Source organism: Callithrix jacchus, chromosome 4 (assembly GCF_049354715.1).
Source record: "Callithrix jacchus isolate 240 chromosome 4, calJac240_pri, whole genome shotgun sequence".
Lineage (NCBI taxonomy): Eukaryota > Metazoa > Chordata > Mammalia > Primates > Cebidae > Callithrix > Callithrix jacchus.
In genome coordinates, this window is record NC_133505.1 from 56,147,704 (window position 1) to 56,153,703 (window position 6,000).

Below are 6,000 nucleotides of genomic sequence, written 5' to 3' on the forward strand. Positions count from 1 at the left end.
ATTTGTGTATTGCAGAGTATGATAAAAATTGGTTTATATTATTTGAATTTCCAAATACAGGAATAAATAGCAAACTGAAAGGATTAAAAGTTCTAGACCTGTATGACTTTTACTGAACTTTTCTGAGTCTGGTTTTTAATCTGAAACTGAGATAATAATTTCTGCTATACAGGATTATGGGGAAATTTTGAAATATTATCTAAAGGGCCTTGTAGAATGCTTGGCATAGAGTAGGTTTTATTTATTTATTTATTAAATGGAGGCTACCGTTTTACCTTTTTAAAGAGTATTTTACAATGATGGATGTGATATAAACGAGATTGCACCACTGCACTCCAGTCTGGGTGACAAAGTGAGCCTCCATCTCAAAAAACAAACAAAAAAAAACTATAGTGGCTGGGCACGGTGGCTCACGCCTATAATCCCAGCACTTTGGGAGGTCGAGGCGGGTGGATCACGAGGTCAAGAGATCGAGACCATCCTGGTCAACAAGGTGAAACCCTGTCTCCTCTACTAAAAATACAAAAATTAGCTGGGCATGGTGGCGCGTGCCTGTAATCCCAGCTACTCGGGAGGCTGAGGCAGGAGAATTGCTTGAACCCAGAAGGCGGAGGTGAGATCGTGCCATTGCACTCCAGTCTGGACAACAACAGCGAAACTCCATCTCAAAAAAAAAAAAAGGTATTGTGATACTTACAGCTGTATTCTTTTTGCTCAAAATTGCTTTGGCCATTTGGAGTCTTTTGTGGTTCCATATCAATTTTAGGATTGTTTTTCTATTTCTGTAAAGAATGTCATTGGTATTTTGATAGGAATTGTGTTAAATATGTCTATTACTTTGGGTAGTATGGACATGTTAATAATATTAACTCTTCCAATTCATGAAAAAAAAAAAGATTAAGAAAAAGGAGGCATTGTATATCCTTTACCCGTTTTTGAATACAATATAGTATCTCTTTGGGAAGGTGCTCTTTTCATTTGTATTATATTGTTCATAGGGAGCTGCTATCATCTTACAGATTCTACCTCCTTGACCACCTAGGAATTACCCCTTGAGAGATTACTTGGCTCAAATTGAGTTATTGAGTTAATCAGAGAATGAAATTTTAAAAATTGGAAACAAAAAGAGCTAATCTCAGCATGGGAGCTCTCCACAGTTGTATTTTTCTGTCATCTGGAAAAAGCTGTTGTGAAAAACGAAATTTAGTAGAGCGTAAATAGATAGAAATAGAATGTGGAAGGACTTTGAAGCTAATTATAGCTGTTGCTGAGTCTCAACTACGTATTACTTGGTTCTATAAGCAGAAACTTGCTCATAAGATTGTTGGGTTTCTGAACTCACAACCGAAAAAGTCCTGATACATACAGAAAACAAGATGAAATCAGGCGAACATAAAGCCCATATACTTTTGCTGAACATAGGTCACATATATTGCTTTAGAGACTCTAGTAGTGTGCTGGAAGATCTGAAACAGTAGGAATAGGACACTACTATAAAGCAATGTGGAAAATTGGTGTGTCAGATAAGTTTTTAAAAATCTTATTTAAAAAGCTTCTGCCAGGCGTGGTGGCTCAGGCCTGTAATCCTAGCACTTTGGGAGGCTGAGGTGGCCAGACACAGTGAAACCCCTTCTCTTTTAAAATACAAAAATTAGCCCAGCATGGCAGTGTGTTCCTGTAGCTAGCTACTCCAGAGGCTGAGGCAGGAGAATCACTTGAACCCAGTGGGTGGAGGTTACGGTGAGCCAAGATTGCACCACTGCACTTCAGCCAGGGTGACTGAGTGAGACTGCATCTCCAAAGGAAAAAAAAAACAAAAAAAACTTTGGAGGCACATAATGATAAAGTTTTGGACTATGGAATTTGTGTTTGAAGAATGTAGAAGGCTTTGTCTGGAAATACAATTTGCAGATTTAGCCGAGTTCTAGGAAATAAAAGCAGATAGCAGTTTAACTCACCTGGATTTATTAGGCTCTGTTACTTCTCAAGATTCAAGAGAGACTGGGTCTGGGTGTTAAATTTTGTTTTCTCCAAATCCTGTTATTGCATTTATTTTACCACTAACACCATTTTTGTGAATCCGCTTGTTCCATGTAAAGAAAATAAATTCACAAATAGGCATCTATTTTTTTGTATAGAGCCAGTAATTTTTCTGTCATGAAAGGTGTGGCTATTTGACAACTATTGGATGGTATTATTTCCTATTAGTTTCCAAGTAATTCTTGACTAACTACATTTCGGTTTATTTAAAAGTGTGTGAATAAAGTTACTGAGTAAAATTACATTTTAAGTCATCGAGTAACTTTTTTTTGTTTTTTCGAGGCAGGGTGTCACTCTATAACCCAGGTTAGAGTGCAGTGGTATGATCTTGGCTCACTACAGCCTCCACCTCCTGGGCTCCAGTGATCTTCCTGCATCAGCCTCCTGAGTAGCTAGGACTACAGGTGCATGCCACCACGCCCACCTGATTTTTGTATTTTCTTGTAGAGACCGGGTTTCACCATGTTGTCCATGTTAGTCTTGAACTCCTGATCTCAAGCAGTCTGCCCTTCTTGGCCTCCCAAAGTGCTGGGATTACAGGCTTTAGCTACCATGCCCAGTGAGTAACAATTCTTTAATAAAATCACATGTCATCGTTTCATGGTAGAGTGGATTTTTAGAAATATTCCTGAACAGAATGCAAATAACTTGATGTGACAAACTGAGGACACTTTTACTGTCTTTTCCTCCCTTGAAACTCACTAAAAACAGTAAGTACAATGAAGACTGGATTTGGCATTAATAGATTAAAAAGCATATTTAAGATAAAAACATTGCCTTTCAGATGAAATAAGAAAGCCACAATTTATAATAGTAAAAATACCTCCCAAATGCTTTGGAGGGAGCAGCCTGAAATCTGATACAAACTTTTTCAGACTTTGTGCCAGATGCAGATTTCTGTAAAAGGCCCATCTGATCATTGTAGGCTCAAATCCTCTACAGAAGACCAGCTGGGAAATTAGAAACGGAAAGAGAAGCCTCACTAACTGTAAGCCCTAATAATTTGAAGGCTGAAAACCAAGGAGAGGGAGACATGCTCTTAGGGAAGACAGATTTAATTAGAGAATATTTTTGATAACATGCTGAAATTGTAGCTCTTCCTCCCTATGCTATTCAGCAAGTAACTGACACCATGGAAAGGTGAATAATCAAACACAAGTATCTTTATGGATGTCTGTGTTTTGTATAACAGAAAAAAGTACAGAAGAAAAGCTTGGTTAAAATTCTTATGTCCCAGGAGGGAAAAAAATGATATATAACACCAAGGTACATCTGTTAAGTTATGGTACTTTAAATAATGAATATTGACTCAAAGAGAAGTTGAAATTTTTAATTGACTAGTCACACCTCAATAAATTTCTCACTGAGGAAGGAAGGCCAGATGATAGCTGTGTTTTATCTTTAAGCTACTCAAAGCTATAGAAAAAGATGGAAAACCACCCAATTTTTTTTTTTATTTAAGAAGAAATTACTCTTTATTGATCACCAGAAATCTGCAGCAAACAGCTTAACATCTTAATAAGTACACCTAGGCCTGGGCTCTGAGGCTTGCTCTGCCTCTCCCAGTCCTTAATGGGGTTTAGAGGGAGAGACGTCATTAACAGAGACCAAGCCAGATGGTTGCAGGTCCTCCTTTTCCAGTCATGACAAGCTGCTCAGTTCTTGTCCAGAGCAGGAAAGAGCCAGTACTCAGTAAAGTCTAATAAAGAATTTGAGGTTGCATTATAAGATCTCTCAACAATTTAGATTTATCAACAGTATTGGTCGAAAACTCATTTGCTTCTGATCTAAATTTTTTCATTTTGCAATTTGTGTGTGTGGTTTTAATAAATCAACTCAATCCCTGTACAGAAATTAACCCAGTGCAAAGAAAAATCCCTCAACCTGGAATAGCCTCACTTTGGAAAGAGAAAACAGATATTTCTGCTCCTCCTCTACCCAAGTGATGAACAAACATCCCCCACAAAGTTCAAAATATTACTCTGGCCTCGGAATGTACATAAAGGCTGCTTTTGATGGGCTGATTCCAGTTACCTAGAAAGGGCAGCTGGAACCACTATGCAGGCAGCCTTCTTTGGAAATTTCTTAAAATCAACTCTTGAGAACCAGCCATGATTGTGTACAACAGCTCTACGGTCCAAACAGCTTCTGTTCTTTCATCTCACGAGCAAGGCTCAGAGGAGGCATTTGAATTGTCAGGAGCAAGAGCAGCAGCTGTGGCCCCACGAGGTAGGAGTTCAATAACTCGCGGCCTGTCAATGATCTGGGCCGTTCCGTTTCCCTTTTCCACAATGCCAGTGATCCACGCTTGGTGACTCTCTCCATATTTGGAGGATTTGATTACGGAACAAAAGTGAGCTGCCTGTTCTCTAGGCAGACAAATTAGTAATCTCCAGAGGTTTCAGCTGAGGTTCCTTGAAGAAGCCCAAACTGTCCACTGGCCTTGTTGGTGGCAGCCATCTTGGCAATTATTGGCAGATTATGAGTAACAAAGGACACTTTGTTTCTTTGTTGTTTCGCAAGGTTTCTGGGAGTGTTCTAGAATGCCAAAGCTTGTGATATCTGTGGCCGCATGGGCATTAAATGTGTGCATTAAACCTGCAGCAGTTCTGTTGAGGGTAGCCATATTGAACATGGCTTCCTGTTAGGCCAGCTCCACCTCTTCTCCGGAGACCACCATCTTTACTTTATTCCATCTTTTAGGATTATTCAGCCATTGGTGGGCATTGACAGCAACCTGGGTTCCTAACGGTTTGGTTAACACCAGCACATCCCCATTAACCAGCACATACCCAACCATCACGCTGTCGGGCATTATGAATTCATTTGGCTGGCATACCACAGTAGCAACTCCACCGATTATAATCCAAGGGTTGAGCACCGTTTGCCCACCAGTCACTGCAGTCCCTCCTTCCTCAGCCGCATCCCGAAAGCCTTTGACCGTGAGTGGCGTTACCTTTTCGTGTTCCTCCTCACTCATACTCTGGCTGACACTGAGTAACATCAACATGTTGTCACACTCAGTAAGGCCCATGGCATAGAGGTCACTCAGCATGTTGGCACAAGCTATGTGCCCCATCACGTGGGGATCTTCCACCAAGGGGTAAAAGAAGTCCGTGGTCTGCACCAGCGACAGGCCCCCATGCCTCAGGGCAACGATGCAGGAGTCCATCCCGATGCCCAGGGCTGGAAAAGTGGGGCTGGGGCCCGCTCCGGTTTCCTGGGACACCTCTTCCTGACCGCCCACCAGGCCCCTGCTCAGTAGGGGCCGCACGTCCGGCCCCGTCAGTCCCGCCAGTAGTTTGAGCAGCGTCTCCTGCGGGACCTTGCAGTCTCAGCCCTTCATGCCGGAGAAGCCTGTCAGCCGCCAGGCAGGGCTGAGGCCCAACGCCTGGGGCTCCAGGGGCCAGTAGTTGGAGATGCGCTGGCCCGGAGTCAAGCAAGCCGGCCCTTCCGCAGCTGCCATCGCTACCATCGTTCCTCCGCAGGCGCCCGTCACCAAGGCTTCCGCCATCGTGCATGGTCAGACTCACGCCTGGTCAAACTCACGCCTCAGGCAGCCTTCCAGGTCTTCCTCCCAATTTCTTTTATGAATCCAGCATACCTTTGATATCTAAACCTGATCATCAGAAACCAGTCTCACGTAAAGATTTCGTATCTGGAAATTTACCAGTCTTAACGCATTATATGAAATTAGAAAAAGGAAATTTTCATTTAGATAAAAGGAAGGGATTTCCCGTACTGGGTATGGTGGTGAAAAACAGTGACAAATTGGTACCGCTCTCTTGATGCATGCCCAGCAGTTCCAGCCACCATTGTGTTTACACCAGCAGTGCAAATCTCAACACATCTTTGTATTATCATAAAAGTGGTTTTGACCTTGTGGACCACGCTTTGAGAACCGCTGACCTAAGATGACCTGGTATGGTCTTTAGTATGTAGTAGACAATCAGTAAATGT

The 6,000-nt window shown here is 42.0% G+C and overlaps 1 pseudogene; it reads right to left on the bottom strand.

Annotated features, from left to right (window-relative positions):
* Positions 1-4,079: 4,079 nt before the first annotated feature.
* On the bottom strand, positions 4,080-5,579 carry LOC100410544 (selenide, water dikinase 2-like; annotated as a pseudogene).
* Positions 5,580-6,000: the final 421 nt, after the last annotated feature.